Source organism: Periplaneta americana, chromosome 9 (genome assembly GCF_040183065.1).
Source record: "Periplaneta americana isolate PAMFEO1 chromosome 9, P.americana_PAMFEO1_priV1, whole genome shotgun sequence".
In the NCBI taxonomy this organism is placed as follows: domain Eukaryota; kingdom Metazoa; phylum Arthropoda; class Insecta; order Blattodea; family Blattidae; genus Periplaneta; species Periplaneta americana.
The window spans coordinates 29,558,629-29,577,076 of record NC_091125.1 but is presented as its reverse complement, the minus strand read 5'-3'; the positions used below and the strand labels follow the sequence as shown (position 1 = coordinate 29,577,076).

The 18,448-nt window shown below is 34.3% G+C and overlaps 1 protein-coding gene and 1 non-coding gene across 3 annotated transcripts in view; one reads left to right on the top strand and one right to left on the bottom strand.

The window, feature by feature from the left end:
• Positions 1 to 18,448, top strand: part of LOC138705827 (toll-like receptor Tollo) — a 502,484-nt gene that overhangs the window by 353,035 nt on the left and 131,001 nt on the right. The window lies entirely within an intron of this gene.
• Positions 6,261 to 6,332, bottom strand: TRNAY-GUA (transfer RNA tyrosine (anticodon GUA)). The gene has a single exon. It is a non-coding gene; the product is annotated as a tRNA-Tyr (tRNA).

Sequence of the window (18,448 nt, the reverse complement as noted above, 5' to 3'; positions counted from 1 at the left end):
TAGGGTCGAATTCATAGTCGTCACTTATAAAATGAGGAAACACTTAAGTAATGAGAATTTCCTTAGCACTTATTTCAGATCGTATTGCAGAGACGCTACTCATTCATATGCCCTCGAAAGAAATATGGCAACATGGCTAGACGTGAGCGCTTTCCTACATTCAATTGCTTTCCAGCGCCTTCAAATTGTTAAATCGGCATTATTGTCATACACAAATACAGAAGTAAATATTACAGAGCTAAAAATTATACAAGATGTCCAGAAAGCATTTTACAGAAAAGAAAGAAGCGAGCTAAGATAACTAGTTATTAAATATGGAGATATCGTCGAAAGTAAAAAAAAAAAAATTGATAATAATTGTTCTCTCCAAAAGAAGAAATTGACATGGAACAAAAATTGCAGTTGAGTTTAATGCAAATTCCGGAAATATTCCTATAAGTAAATCATTTTAATTTATTTTTCAGTTATTTTATGCTACACAAAGTGGAAATGATATAATTACGCAAATTTTAACAGCTTATTCCTTGGGTAGAATACAAACAAAAATGCAAATAACACTTTGTTGGGACGTGAATACTTTTCGAAAAAAAAAAATGCCACTTAAATCTACCTGAAATGATGCTGTAGCATAAAATCTCAAAGCAACCAGTACTTTCAGCAGTGGCGAAATCGGTAAGCCTCATGGTTCTATTGTGAATTTAAATGATATACACCAGAATATTCACAACAGTGTTCTTGTCGAAACGGTATCTCCTCTTAAATTGTTGATCATTATACATCTCTAAAGGGTTTTCCATATCTCTGATATATCTTTTGCTTGCCGAAACTCATTTTCATTTCAAATACAGAACTCAATAAATTAAATTAAATCATAATCATCGTCATTGTATACCGAATCGGCTGATTACAATACATATGAGGAAACACTTGAGTAAACTGACAAGCTACCTTATTTGAATAAGTGTTCACTTCAGTGGGATTTATGAATTGGAAATTATTATAAGCAACTGCTTAAGTGTTTCCTTACGATAAGTGTTGACTATGAATTCGGCCCTTAGACTTTGCTATATTGACTCATTATGCGCCATACTTACGATGATTATTTCATTCCGATTGGTTGCCTGGACGGTACTTGTGAATCCGATGCTGACAGGCGAGTCATCCTGTCCCAGCCCTGACAGTGCCATCTCCAGACGAGACCTGAGAAACCCCAGAGCGTAGCATCAAATCTATCCTATATCAGCATCGAGACCTGCACTGTCCTCAAGACTTCATCTGAGTTTACTTCTAACTATTTGATATGACAAATATGATGGGGAAATGTGTTGGTAAAATGAAAGGGGGGAAACGGAAGTATCTCGATAAAAGAATGTGGAACACCTGCTTTGTAGACCACAAATTCAATCACGACGTGGCCGGAGATCGAACCATTGCCGCCGGGATGGAGGTCTCCTGCCGAAATTCACTACAAGAAAAGAAGAATAGCAGTATTAAGCAAATTCGAATACGTCAGCACCATTGCCCTGGAGACCGGAGATGGAAAAGAATCTTCTTCGACATTCACAACGTCATCGCAATATTAAAGGAAGTTGAAGAGAAAGAAGAAAATGCAGTAGAGAAGTGAGAAAAGTATAAAAGATACAAATAATGACCAGAATGGATGGAAGAAAATAAGAATGTGACAAAGAAAAGGAAGAAGGGCTGCAAAAAAGAACAATTTTTTGTTGATTACTTAACGACGCTTGGTTATTTGTGTCGATAGAATTGTTGATAGCGAGAAAGTGAAGTTTTTGTCGTATTATAACGTTCGTGACTCCTACTCCTTTATAACAGAGACACTTTATAGTTTGTTATGATTTAGCCTTAGTACCAACTATACTGACTCAACACCTAAGCAATATTTAAGAAATACCATTTAGCATTCCTGTTAATAAAACAGAATTCGATTTCTTGACCGGAATTTGCTTTGAAGTAAGACAAGGTTGTTAGCCAGCTTTTTCGTTTGGTGCAATATACGTATAATCAAGAACGGAAGAAATTTGAGATAGTTTTAAATGATTCAGCCTCCTATCAAATTGAATACCGGATCTTTCCCGAGGGTAAAAGATTGTCGGAGCGTGGTGCCGACCACATCACCTCATTCTAGTGCTGAGGTTAAGAAAGCATAGGGTTCTACCTCCATGACCCCCAAGTACCTTCATGACATTTGAAATTGTTTTAAATTATTCTCTTTAGAGTCCGATCACTGCAACACCTGAGCTGTGATTGAAGCTAATTAATTGTACACAGGATACAGTCAATATCTGATAATATAGGCATATTTACAAATTCTTTGTTGGAAATAGGGTACAGGTGGTCAGATGCCTTCCAGAAATTGTGGACATAACGTGGCGAAGACTATATTTGACAAGATTAGGCCGAGAATTCATCAGGGGATTACCTGATATTCGTTTTACAGTTGGAGAAAACCTAGAAGAAGCCCAAACAGTTCATCTCCCCAAGCAAGAATGGAAACAGAGCGCAGCTCCGATCAGCAGGCACATGCTCTACCGTTTGAGCTAAGCCATTGGCTTAGAGAACAAACGAAGGAAGAAAATACAGCAACAAAGAGAAGACTGGAAAAAGATAGGAAGAAAAGAAAGGAAAGGGAGAAAATAAGAAAAGAATGAGAGAGAAAAGGAGGAAGAAAAGAAGAAAGTATAGAAGAGTTAGAAAGGTTAATATTAAAGAGAAGAATGGCAAAAAAGGAATAGGTACAGAACAAGAAAAACCAAATAAAAGAAATAAAAATATGTGAAAAGGAGAAGGTAAATGAAGAAAACGACAGAACAGAGAAAATGAAAAGGAAAAGAAGGGAGGAACAAGAGAGAACAAGAGAAATAAAAGGAACAAAAAAGAAAATTGATAGGTTAGAAACAATGAAGAAAAATGAATGAAAGAAAATAGCGGCAGGAAATAAGGGAAAAGAGAAATAAATGAAAGAAAAAAGAGAAGGGAAAGAAACAGAGAAAGGAGAAGGTAAAGAAATACAAAAGAGTAGGAAGGTTTAATAGAAGGAAAGAAAGAAGATCAAAGAAATAAAGAAGAAAGAAAGAAGAAAAGACAGAAAGGAGGGGAAGGAAAGGAAGAAAAGAAAGAATAAAGAAATAAAGAAAGGAAGGAAGAACAAAGAAAGAAGAAAGAAAGAAGGAACGAAAGAAAAAAGAGCAAAGAAATCAAGAAGGAACTAAAGAAAAAAGAGCAAAGAAAAAAAGAAGGAAGGAAAGAAATATGAGCAAAGAAAGAATGAAGGAACGAAAGAAGAGCAAAGAAAGAAATAAATAAGAGCAAAGAAAGAAAGAAAGAAATAAATAAAAGCAAAGAAAGAAAGAAGGAACGAAAGAAAAAAGAGCAAAGAAAGAAAGAAGGAACGAAAGAAAAAAGAGCAAAGAAAGAAATAAGTAACGAAAGGAAAAAGAGAAAAGAAAGAAAGAAGAGCAAAGAAAGAAGGAACGAAAGAAAAAAGAGCAAAGAAAGAAAGAAAGAACGAAAGAAAAAAGCAAAAGAAAGAAAGAAGGAACGAAAGAAAAAGAGCAAAGAAGGAAAGAAAGAAGAACAAATAAAGAAAGAAGGAACGAAAAAAAAGAGCAAAGAAAGAAAGAAGGAACGAAAGAAAAAGAGCAAAGAAAGAAAGAAGGAACGAAAGGAAAAGAGCAAAGAAAGAAAGAAAGAACAAAGAAAAAAGAAGAAACGAAACAAAGACTAAAGAAAGAAAGAACGAAATAAAAAAGAGCAAAGAAAGAAGGAACGAAAGAAAATAGAGCAGAGAGAGAAAGAACGAACGAAAGAAAGAAGAGCAAGGAAAGAAAGCACAAACGAAACATGCTGAAAACTCTACAAAAGGATTGGTCTCTCAAGATAATTAGCAAGCACCTGTGGGAGCTTCTGTATTATGTTAAAAAAAGATTTTGCGTGATTAAATTGGAATGCTGTTAAATTTTTATAAGTTTGCCATTCACATGAACGTATTATTGAAGAAGGCTTGAACCGTCTGCAGCCACGTATGCAACGCAATTGTGGCCGCCGCTAATGATAGTGGTACCAGACCACATCTGTATTGTCACGCGAATACACTTCTTGTTGCGTAAAAGGAGTAATCTTACGTACATGAAACTGTATCAAAACATACATATTCATCTCTTCCGTAACGATTGTACTTACTCTGAAAAAGAATCCCAGTGGTTAAAATGCACTTGGGATAGCTGTCTGCATACCATACAAGACAATCCTTTTACAAAACACACTTGGGGTTTCAAGTAAGAGAACGAATTACAGTTTCCACGAATATATATGCGTAATCAATTGGCTTTCTATGGTCTGAGTCCTGTGACAATGTAAACAGTTTACGTAAGTACGATTCGGAAATGATTAACTCACTAAAGCTATAGCTACACGAAGTTTCCGATTACACATTCCACTAAAGAACAAACATTTCGAAGAAAAGAATTTGACACTCATATAGGTTGACGACTAATTGGGGAAAGTATGTCTGTTATCGTCATTGACAGTTTTAGTCATCATGTGTTCTCCGTATGATACATGACCACGTCACTTTGGAATGTACTGTATTTCTTTGTCATAAGTCGTAAACAATCTACAGTTCTCAGGTTCGTAACTTTCAATACAACATTTATAACTTCATAATTCAAGCTTTACTGTGTATCACACTCTGAAAGACGAAATAAGAGAATATGAAGGGTTCAGAACCATAGTGGGCCAAGCGCCATTTACTAAAACGGTAGAAAACAAGGGTTAAAATGAAGTTATTACCATAATTCAATGAAAACATATAGCAAGTAATATAAAGTATACACATTAAAACTAAATGATGTGTCAATCTTCATTAAACTATGATATTCACTTAAGTTTAACCCTTGCTTCCTCCGTTTTAATAAATGGCGCGTCCACACCTGTGGAGCAACGGTCAGCGCGTCTGGCTGCGACACCAGGTGGCCCGGGTTCGAATCCCGGTCGGGGCAAGTTACCTGGTTGAGGTTTTTTCCGGGGTTTTCCCTCAACCCAATACGAGCAAATGCTGGGTAACTTTCGGTGCTGGACCCCGGACTCATTTCACCGGCGTTATCACCTTCATTTCATTCAGACGCTAAATAACCTAGATGTTGATACAGCGTCGTAAAATAACCCAATAAAAAAATAAATAAATGGCGCTTGGCCCACTATGGCTCTGAACCCTTCATATGAGTAAAGTGTTAGAAGATCGAAAGATAAAGATTTTCAATCCAGTTCTTGGAAACTGTTAGATTCTAACTGTCCATTTCACCGTTTCTATTTTTAATTAATTATTTATTCACTGAATCTAATATTTGTTCATACGCTAAAGGAACTTTTTCAAGTCTCAATCATAGCCTATTTTAACGGATTGTCCACGGAAATCTCTGCAAATACGTAGGCCTACGCTATTTTGTGTGTGGTATAAAATCACTGGCTTAAAAGTTGCAGCCATTTCACAGCTAATGTTTTCGTTTCTATTCAAGGAGTATTGAATGGTTGTTTTGAAAGTTGTAGTACACTTGAAATGTTTTCAGACTATGAATAAAGTGTTATGTGATGGGATGGATGTTGTAATAAACTTCAAAGAGTCTCATTTAGACAGAAAAGGTATGAAATAATTGGTTAGAAAATACGAAGCACTAACAAAGAGTGGGAAACCGTCTTTCCTTTGTAAATAAAATTACAAAAGCAATTTTAAAATGCATAACATTTTAAGAACACATTTAGAATAAACCGAAATTGTGTTATTTCCTGTATAAGATTTTACAACTCTGGGGCTCAGTAATACCGTTTTTAAATTACTGAATTTGGTGAATAAGAAGTAGTTATAAATAAAGAATGAAAGACAATTAGAAATTAGGCTCATGTCATGAATCTCCAACAGATCTTGTGATATTAAATTCCAGTCTTATTAGGTAAACATGATAGGTTAACGTATAAGTTAGCAGAGTTTTTGTCCGCCATGACAATAAACGGTAAAATCCGATTCGTTTATTGTCAACAACTCAGAAGCTTTGCTGCCGCAATTGAAGAAAAACGACCCGGAAATCATCAAGTTCTCCTACAACATGATAATACACGCCCGCACTCCGTTAACAAGATGAAAGCAGCTATCCAAGATTATAGCGACGTACCGAAGTACATATATTTCCATGCAGGAATTCTGCGTTATCATATGATGAAGGATCGGTGGAGCGGAGAAAAATTCTCTCCGGCACTGGGATTCGAACCCAGGTTTTCAGCTCTACATGCTGACGCTCTATCCACTAAGCCACGCCGGATTCCAATTACGATGCCGGATTGAATCCTCTCAGTTTAAGCTCCACCTCTTAGTTTCCCTTTTGTGGCCAACCCTCATGCACTGTGTCACAGATGTGTGACAGTGGCACAATGTCCAACACACTAATGTGCAGAGGTCCACTCATTACGAGTGACTAAGTGGCCGGGATCCGACGGAATGAGCGCCGTCTTAAATCACTAAGTGATTATATTCGCATATCATATTATAGCGATGTACCGAAGTACATACATAATTATGATATTTCCATGCAGTTATTCTGCGATATCATATGATGAAGGGTCTAAGTATATTTAAGTTAATCCTTTTATCTAATTACTTTATTATCCGTTTATCTAGCTATTTATTAATATTTAATTACCTATTTAATTCCCTACCACATTATCTCCTGTTATAGTTGCCTCATGAGTGGTGCCATGTTCGTATCACTTGTGAGGTTCAGACCTGTCTTCAGACAGTTGATTAAACAACAAATTGCTTCCCCCATGAAGACTCGAGCCAGCACTAGTTCAAAACATGATCGCCTTAGACCACGCGGTTACGGCATGGAAAAATTTTATATATATGTACTTATAAAATATATAAGGCGATAAATAAATGTTTTGCATACGACATGTATTAAATTGTAATTTAACAGTCCACTCGTTTCTAGTGATTTCCCTTACTTTATTACTGCATTGAACTACAGAGGCTATATGAATTATATTGGATATTCATAATACGATCAAACAGGTTCAACATTTCAAGTGTCGTATTTTCCCGAATACCCCGCGCACTCGAATAAGCCGCGCATTCCACTTTTGAAAGGGGGAAATAAAAAATAATACTTTCAGCAAACTGTATTTACGACACATTATATGTGAGTTGTCTCATTCAGCCGTTTACACGATATGCTACAATATTAATAGCACGCATCAGTAAATTAACTACCTTTATTTTGTACTAGCCGTACCCGTGCGCTCCGCTGCACCCGTTAGAAATAAATATAAAGTAATTACATAATTAAAATAGGACATTTGATCCAGGGAACATTCGTGTTTGATAGAAGGATAAATCGTTTAATATGTTACTTAATTTAAATTGCATCCAAATAATTAAAATGCGATCATTTTGGTCCAGAGACACTCATTTGGTGCGATGACAATTCCTTTAACATTTTTCTTAATTTTTATTACATGCAACCATAGTTTAATGAAGATTGACATCATTTAGATTTAATGTGTATATTTTATTTTACTTGTTATAGGTTTCCATTGAATTATGGTAACTTAATTTTAACCCTTGTTTTCTACGTATTCAGTAAATGGCGCTTGGCCCACTATGATTCTGAACCCTTCAAATAACTTAAATTATATTATATAATATTACATATTATATTATATTATATTATATTATATTATATTATATTATATTATATTATATCAGAAGTTACTGTAGTAACATTATAGCATTATGTCCATCTAGAGAAACTACACTTTCCAATGGTGAAATAATAATTAATTATACAAATCGGTTAATTTAGCTTCCGATATTACTTCATATAAACACAGAAACATTCTCTGTAGGCTATCTTTCATAGCTTTCGATTGTTGCTGTCCAAGGCCCCTTATAAACGAAGTCATTTGTTTTTTAATTCATTACACGCCTTAGATGGCAGTTATTTTAATTTTAAAACTAATTTATCTCATTAAATATCAGTCCTATCAAAATTTTTCATGGAATAAAACTTATCGAAAATTATTTTTAAAGAAACGTTTGTTATGTAACATTTTTCACAAAAATCAATAATAAGCGAGATATTTCGATTTATTTAATTCAGGCCCCCTTATAACCCCCCTTTCAAATAATGTATTTTGAATGCCATATAGCCTAAAATCTAAGTTACAACGAACTTAATTTATATTCCAATTTTCATATAAATCGGTTCAGCCATTATCGCGTGAAAAGGTAACAAACATACAGACAGACATACAAACAAAAATTTCAAAAAAGCGATTTTCGGTTTCAGGGCGGTTAATTATATATGTTAGGACTAATTATTTTTGGGAAATCGAAAATTACCAGAAAACTTTCGGCTACAGATTTATTATTAGTATAGATGATACTACGTAGTTCATTATAATAATTACCTATCATCACTATTACAAGGAAGTGAAACTGGGAGAGGAGTACGTCAAGGATGTCCTTTATCACTTACTCTGTTCAACATCTACTGTACTTGGAGGATTTAGTAAAGAACTGTTTTCAGAATAGTGATAGTAGGAGGAAGAAGAATAAAATGCATAAGATTTGCTGATGGTGTGGCGTTGTTAGCGGAACAGGAAATGACACTAAAGGATATGCTACTGGAGCTGAATGACAGCTGTGATAGGATGAAGATAAATGCAAATAAGACGAAGAGCATGGTCATAGAAGAAAAATACAGAATATAAACTTGAGAATTCTAAATGAGGCAATAGAGCAATTTCACGGGAGGAATATCAGTCAATGCTGCCAACCGCATCCCTATTTTTCGCTTGTATTTTTACTGGGGGGGGGGGGAAAAAGGGCGGGTTATTCGAGAAAATACGGTATTTAGATTGAGATAGGCCTATAAAGCTGTAACTATGATCAAGATGTAGATAATGAATTATATAAATTTCAAAACATGTGTGGAATGACAAGAAAGACGTTGAAATCAACTAGGTACAAAAGAAACAATTCAAATTCTATAGACCTAAGATTATGGCTATCTCGACATTCTCTATAGTAGTGAACGCTGGGTATTAAGACACAAGGATCAAAACCATATCCAAGTCACAGAAATGAAAATTTTACGAACTGTAAAGGGATGCACAAGATTAGATAAAATATCTATTGAATGATTAAGAAAAGAACTGAACATCCCTATAATTATTGAAACAATAGATCAACATAAACAAAATTACACAGATCATTTATATAGAATGGATAAAAGCACACTTCTTACTTATTTTCTGGATTCGCCCATACGTGCTACATGTCCTGCCTATCTATAACGTCTGGATTTAATGTTCCTAATTACGCCAGTTGAAGAATACAATGCGTGCAGTTCTGCGTTATGTAACTTTCTTCATTCTCCTGTAACTTCAGCCCCCTTAGCCCCAAATATTTTCCTAAGCGCCTTATTTTCAAACACCCTTAGCCTCTGTTCCTCTCTCAAAGTTAAAATTCAAGTTTCACATCCGTACAAAACAACCGGTAATATAACTGTTTTATAAATGCTAACTTTCAGCTTTTTTGAAAGAAAGCACACTGCCTAGAATAATAACTGACTACAACTCTAAAGGGGGAACCTTAAAAGGAAGAAGAAGAAGAAGAAGAAGACGAAGAATAATTTCATAGAGTTTACAAGAAAGACATTAAAATTAAACCTAAATTGCTTTTATCGAAAAACAAGAAATAAACAGCCTATACATTTTCCGCAAGTATGGAAAGGACAAATTTTCTAAGAATTAGTGAAATACCAAAATTTTAGAAGAACCGGTATACAAGTAAAACGTTTACTCTTGACATTTGTTCCCAGCCTGGTAGTAGTATATAGAAATGGTCACCATAAACATAATCATTTCGATCTTCTTAGTCAAGAATTGTGTTCTTTGGTACGACCGCAAAGATTAAGAACAATACTAGGTCCTCACTGATAACAAACTTCTTATTTATGGCATAATATCATTAAGTAGGACCTACTTATCTATTGGGATTTCTAAAGAAACAATAGCCAGATATTTCTACCAGAAATAAATCTGTTGACATGGAAGTTTTCATTTTCAGAGTAAGTTTTGCATGGGTGTGAATGCTTTGAAAGACTCCTCACATAGCTACCTTCAATATTCTTTTTGGTTCTATTCTTTGTATGTAGATATAATTGTCCGATATTAACTAAAAGAGATGCTATAAAACAGGTTAAACAATTTACATATTCAGGTAGGGTGTAGCTAATATTTGGTGAGGATGTGAAACTAGATAAGAATTCGATTCACGTAGTCTGCAGCACGAAAATTCGTCGTGTGTTTTAAGATACAAAAACGACCATTGTGACTACATGAATATGGACGATGCGTCGATAAAGCGTTCGAGAAAAAAATCCAACGTTAACCACATTGTGTACGGTGTAATGTTTTTCTTTTTCCTTCCTTAGTTCTCTCGTAAATTGAAGGCTGGCACGAGTACGCTTTGTATTAAAAAATTCCTTTAAAACGTTTTATAGGCCACGTTGCTGTAACTTTTAACTACTGTTCTTTACTCCTTGACTGTAGTTTTTGTACCCCTGAGGGATTCATCTTGGTTTCATTCGCCAAGTGTACGTCAATACCTACAGAAAATAAATACAAGAGAACTTGTTTCTGGAACGTAAACCACACATGTGCGTGTGTGTTTGCGTGAGTGTATGGCTTGAGAACAAAAAGTACAGTTTCGGTTATTTAGATATCATAAAAATTACATAGAGTTACATAATAAGCCTAGATCCAACACAATTTTTGTAGACATAAATGATTTAGGGTTTTGCTACTATAATTGTCTCGCTATCGACTGTATATTTCGCTGACAATGGTATTTATACAGGGCGTATCGAAAGCAAGTTCATTATATTAGAAACAGATTGTGTGATTCGCACATCCTACAATTATAATTCAACTGGAACTCGAATGAATCTTTCAGGTAGAAACGGTCGATTGTAGTATAATTTTGTCGGATATCCCTACTTATGCTATCCTCATTATATCTTAAAAATATTACGTGGCTAAAGAATTCCAGAATTAAAATTTGACTGAACTCCGAATCGGAAACTATATATAGTGAAAACGGAAATATTTTATATTATTTTTAGAGCACTTCCGTTTCTTCTGCCACCATTGAAATCTTATACACTTATTCTAGCCTATAGATTAAATACTCTCAGGTTCAAGTTCGAAAGAGATCTGAATCAGTTCATAGTGTAGAGAAAAGGGTTTTTAAGAAATATTTGTAACACTGTCATTTATTATACCAGAATTAATATCTTAGAATTTTATTCTGTATCCCAAACGGAGTTCAAATTGAAAAAAAAAAAAGTTTATAGTACGCTGTTACATACCTTATTTGGCTTATTATACAGGATATAAGTTATCATATTTATACAGATGGTGCTACACATTTCGGCGAATAAAAATATTTATTTTGTCCTTAAGGCCTAGTTTTCATTAGTAGAGTTAGCAATAGAGTAACTTAGGCAAGTACTAACTACAATTTCAACTTTACCAATATAAACGTAATTGGTAGAGTACTTGATCATGGTAGAGTAGAGTAAGATTGCACAGTGAGATAGTAACTCTATCACTCGCCTTCCCCCACCACTGATTTTTACTCTACCGGCACTATACTATTGAAAACAGGTTTGGTATAGTCGAGTTTATAAAGATACCACGTGTTTGGCGAGCTGTTCTTAATTTTGTTGCATTATGGTGCTTAACGGGGAGCTGAATTGAATTTTGGTATTTTTTTAATTATAAAAAACACATTAATTGTTTTTTTTACTAGTTCTGAGCATTAGGTCTATTTAGTACATACATGCAAATTTTCAAAGCTGTAGTGTAAGTAATATCGGCATTATTAATTATACATTATTAATATTATGTTAATATTTTGATATCAATATAATTTCTATCTTATGCTATAATTTCACAAATTTTTAAATATTTTTTTCTCAAGGTACAGTAGCTTATGGTATGGCAAAACATAATTGGCATTTAGTTTGCTCAAGCTCTAATTATGTGTTGAATTCAACATTATTGAATTTAATCATTTCAAAATTTAAAGAAAACCATGTATATTAAAGAATTAAACATTTTTAGACCAAATCATACTTTACACTACACAATATTGAATGGCAATTATCAAATATTGGAATACACTGAAAGAGCAGAAAAAATTTCAGAACAATATGTCAATAAATGTGGAGATTTTGAAAAAAGTGAATGTGTAGAAAACATTTAAACCGAGAAAATAGTCACCAAACTCCAAATGCATTCTACATACATCTTGAAATTCTGCTTTCAGTTGGACACAAATAATTCTATCTGAAACATACTCTCTGTCTCAATATGCAAACAAGCGTTACTAAGGAAAACCCTGGAATAGTAGAGTCTACTCCTTTTGCGTGTGAACGGGTACGCTACCAAATTCTGTAGAGTAGAGTAGTTCGGCTAAAAAGTATAATAATTTACTTTGCTGCTAACTCTACTAATGAAAACTAGGTCTAATTGTAACATACAGAGTGGATAGTAACATCTGCACCAAAATTTAAGAGTTGATTCTACATGTTAAATATAACAAAACTTTTATTACGCTTTTCCTTCCATGAAGCACCGTTAAGTAGAAAAAACCTAGCCTAGTCTTTGCCCAATGTTTGTAGCGCTCTATGGCTATACGAGCATATAGGTAGAAATAATCTGAACAGTCAATGTATTGAATCTTTTTTTTTTTCCAAATTAAACCGTTTAGCCATGAATTTAAAATGAATAATATCGAAAATTTTTTAAATAAATCTTGCAACGCAGCGCATTGTCGCGCGTCACCTACAGAGTACTGCAGAGGGAGAGGGGATGGTATGGAGTGCAGGTCTTGCTTGCTTAGAGTTATTGCAGTAGCCGTATACTTCATAGAAACGTAACGATTTTCTCTAAAACGATGAATGTTAGAGAAAATACTTATTTAGATTGTTCAAATGTCTCCTTATTAAGAGCTCCATTTTGGTGCAAAAGTTACCATCCATCCTTTATTAACTGATGACATTCTTGGATGTGGACTATATCACCTGACTTTGCTGATAAAATAACCTTTCATATCTAGTTGAAATCCTCCTTCAAAGCATATAGGCCTACATAAGTAAATAATGTGAGGATAAAATTACCTACAAATATTTAATTGCCTATTTAAAATGTTACAAAAATAAATTTGAAAAATTGCTGTAAAATATCCGTTCCACTGATAGTGTAGGATATAGTAGAGACAGATTTCTGTAACTCGTTTGTCACAATTAGCAGGATCAGTGTCTCTTATTAATAGTGTTTCGTGAAATCTTTGAATCGGTCTACTTGTGAAGAATTTCTTTCTTAATCTGTCAATATTAATTGATTATAATGTAGAATGTAAAAATAGAGAGAGAAAGATTAGGGAACTTTGGTTTCAGGATTAACGTTGAATAGCGTTAAATATTAGATATTGTATTAAAACAACTTCACGTTGGCATGAAAATCAATGTTTATACTCACGTACATATCCGGAATTAGTCTTTCTTCGTTTGAGTAAATCCTACATCATTACTACATTGGCAAATATCATTCTCTTCATATTTCCGTTCACTATAAAGCCACATATATTCTGCGCGATTTAGATTTTTTTTCTTATGCGTAACGCCACACGCTTGCAGTTGTTAATGTTATTGCGTCATGCTCTTACAAGGAAACATTCTCTACCTATGAACTGCGATTTCAATAAAAATTCTCACAATTGCTAAGTTTGAGTCAGTAAATAGTCTAGTAATAGTCACTCGCCTAGCTTTTCCTTCATCAAAGAAATATAACGTGTTTAATTACACGTCTTATACGTCGCTCTTACCCGCAGCTAACACTGCCTCTGTACTGGCTGCTCACATGCCTAGCAACGCAGAGCTATATACTCGAAAACCTATTAGGCTCCTGTACTTGCTACAAACAGTATCGAAATAATCACTACGATTTTAAGAAACGTTGGTTGTTATATAGATACACACACACATACATCAACCCCTTATACAATAGGCTACTAAAATTTTATTATCTACTCATACCTGAATCATTATTCTCTGTGATAATGTGCCTCTGTTACGAAATGGTCAGGGCAGAGGGTCCTTTTGGAGTACAAACATGTCACAACAGCTAGTTTCTCACATCCAGGTGTTTCATAAACACTATTTCCAGTATGCAGAATTGTTTGGAGAACATTGCTGAAATCATTTATGTCCTATTTTGTCACATATCATCTGAATTTTGAATCGACTACATTCGACATTAACTGGATTAATAGATCTCATTTTTAGAAACTAAAATAGTGAAATAAAAGCAAATACTATCAAATACCCGAATTAGGACTGCGCACAAACATAATAATTCTTATAGACGCTTCCAAACTAAATTTAATATCTTATCACTTTTATTATTCTTCAAAACTTTGATACTAAACAACCACTTCTTTCCATAACACCACTTCCACATGACTCATCGGAAGACACTAACATACAACTCACAGTATCACCAACTGCAACCCCCTCTCAAATATCCAAGGTTACAGAAATGATTTGAAGGTCATATACCGGTACGTACAGAACGAACGAATTCATAACATGCTGCGTTGAGTGTAAGAGTGGTGTATAAGACATGTAATTAAACACGTTATATTTCTTTAATGAGGGAAAATCTAGGTGAGTGACTATTACCAAATTATTTACCGACTCAAACTTAGCAATTGTGAAAACTTTAATTGAAATCGCAGTTCATAGGTAGATAATATTCTCTTGTTAGCATAGAAGTTGCGTTAGCAAAACAAAAATGTTCCTGACACCTAAACCGTAAGTGATGGATCAAAACAGATTGGATTTTTTAATAGACAGCATTTATTAACGTAATTGACTCGCAATAGGTCTATGTCGCCATCCATCTTTTACCGTTTAGCGTTTAACAAGCGGATGAAAGTATATAAAATGAGGAAAAGTATAACATAATATCTTTAGGTTATTGTTTAAATAATGTACAATTTTATTCTGAGAATAAAATAAAATAATTTCTTATAGATTAGTCTTTATTTTTTCCATTTAGATATGCCTATTACATATTACTAGGCCTATAAATACGCTATAGATGTTAATTTATTAACAGCCAAATTGGACTTGTGTCAGTCTCCGTTTCATCCCAGTGACCCTCGAATAATAACGTTATTCATCGTTAAAGCTTGTATCTGGCCTGCAGGTCTAGCTGACGAGGAAAGGTAAACAATCATGGGAAGACGTTTCAAGAATGTATGAGTTCCTAGATTATGTTAAATGGCTATTCAATACGAGTTTTATTCCCTTTTATTTTTTTGGAAGAAGTTTTTTTATTTAATGTTTCATGTGTAGTATATACTCGTTTTCTGTTTTTCAAGGATGGTTCTAATCTATTTATTTCATAAAGTTTTCTTGTTAAGTCAGGCATGGCTAAATCCTTTTCTAAGATCGGAACTTGGTGGCTGGGGGTTAGAATTTGTTGGGCAAGACAACATCTGGATTGCTGGAGATCTGTTGAGAAACGAGACTTATCAAGTTTTTTTTTCCGAGACAAAATACAGTGCTCATACAAATTGTTGCGTATTAGCCTATTTTATTGAAAACTTATGAAATATGCGATTTTTTTTGTTAAAAAATTATTGCATATTAGTTTATTGCAAACTTATAAAGAAATATGCTATTTTTTTTTTTGTTGAGCACAAAAATTAATTTGTACATTTCTTCATAAGTTTGAAAAAAAAATAAAATGCAACAGTTTCTTTGAGCATTGTATAGCGGCAAGTAGAAATGTATTGAAATCAGAAAGAAATGATCTGGGATTGTTAATGGTGCAACAGGACATTGTGTACGGGAAAAATAACTCTAAGATCCGTATCATCAAGAATAATTTCAGTCGATGGTGTAATACTCGTGACTATCACACTTTTACTACGTCACACTACTTTTGACCAATAAAACGATACGAAAATACGCATTTCAACAAATCATGGCTGCTTATCGCACAATTTTAACATTTCCCTAGCATTTATTTATTTTTATGCTCGACCATGCCGAAATGTAGTAATTGTACACCTGGTAGCAGTCCTTTAATGCATGTCATTAAAGTACACCTACAATTTAAAGTACAGGTGTTCAGCCAATGGCAACGCAGCTTACAGTTGTTCAGCCAATGACAAGTCAGCTTTGTACCGTTATAAAACCGCAAGTATCGATTATTCTCGGATATGCTATCGAAAGAGAATTAGCGAAAAGTCACGGAGGCTGGAAATCCAATACTGTCGCAGAAGGTTATGTTCTGTTATTATAATAATTAGAGTTAATTGTAAATAATATTCAAATAAATTCAATTTGTCATCTCGTTTTTCAATGTCGAATTCAATAATCAAGGTTATATCAAGTTTAACGGGATTACATCAAGGTCAATGACATTATTGTTCCTCGGAAAAAATCGATACTTTCGCGTCTGCGCACATCTCACAATTCACGACGTAGAACAAGGTCACTTCCGATCTTGTCAGATACAAATAAAATGTATACATCTGAATAATTTCAAGTTAGAAATATGGCCGAGCATAAAAAGTCGTATGAAACTTGCCTATAATGGTATACTATCATTATAGGCTCGTTGCATAATGTACTATTATCGCTTCCTTAGCATTTGTTTACTTTTATCACATCACTTTCCTAGCATTTGTTTCTTTGTTTGCCAACATTTCAAACTGCAAATTCCTTTGCAAATGCTTTGCGATCGTCATTTGTTCACCACATAGACAGTCAACTGAAATTGGCGGCTCCATTCAAACGTTTTGGTGAAGTTAACGTTAGTGAAATCGAATTTTAGTAAGTCAATAAATTTCTATTTTATTGCATTAGAGTACTTCATTTCTTCTAGTCTTTATATACTTTCTTCTGTTTTTATCATCTCCCTATCATTTGTTTCTTTGTTTCTCAACATCTGCAAATTCTTTACGGTACTATAACACATGCTTTGCAATCGTCATTTGTTTACCGCATAGACAGTCAAATGAAAGTGACGGGTCCGTTTAAAGGTTTTGGTGAAGCTAACATATTAATATTTTATTGTATTAGAGTACTTTATTTCTTCTAATTTTTATACATTTTCTTCTAATCGTGTAATAGTCAATTAAATCCCACTCGAGTTTTGATTTTCTCTAGACAATGCTAGTGAGGTTACTGTTGATAAAATAGCGCTGCAGTTTTTATGCGACTAAATTATTATATAATTCTAGACATTGGTACTGGGAACTAGTTTCAAGAAATCCAGTGATATCCTTCACTTCATTGAGTACATAAAAGTGATTTTGATACCTATAGGATGGAAGATAATGTAATAATTCAATTCAATAATTGGACGTAGCACTTTAGGCTGTCTAATCTAATGTTCTCTGCATTCTTTCCAGTAGTAAGGATGCGAACAATATACCTTGGATTCAAAATGTCAAATGATAGATTCGATGGAGGATGACGACACTGTATCCAGTCCTTGGAGAGCAAGATTTTCTTGAATTATTCAGTAACTCCCGGACCAATTAGTTATTCTCATCTGTGGTTTTCAAGAGAGAAACCATGACGATGGTACTCACCAAGCTGACGGAATCGAAATCATTTGCAAGTGTGGAAAGTAGAATCGATTACGGGGCTCACAGGCCGCGCCGAATGACAAGGGAACACTTGTTGCTGAGGCGGGAGCATCTGGGAATCCCGCGGTGCTCCATGTGTGCAGCTAGTCGATACCGCACAGCAGCCACAGGTGCCCTCGGAGCCTCGAGTTTCATTTGCTGTTCCACCAAAGTAGCTGAACGGATTTACAGAGTTAATTGTTTCTGTGACAAGTTTCCGTTGGGATGTGACGGTCATAATAGTAATATACGTTACAAGAGCGGTATGCTGACGTTTTCATGTTCGAGGAAAAGATTTAAAAAGCGAAACGCAGTTGAGTTTTTTTAATTTCCGAGAACATGAAAACAAACATACCGCTCGTGTATCGTACATTATTTTGTGCGAAGATCGTTTATTACATACCCGAAAGACGAATTTCTAATTAGTTGCAATGAAATCTCCATGTTGGTTTCTGTTTAATGACGGCAACTTCGGAACACCAAAATATCTTTCTTCAACATTGTTGCTATAAAATGTTTTCTGTGTTTACTATACTCCAGCAGGCCGTGATATACGTCTGTCTTCCCCCCCCCCCGTCTATAAATGCGAACTTAAAACAAACGGTAAGATTATGTAATGATTTATTTTTCATTTTAATATTTTTAACAATATTATTTATA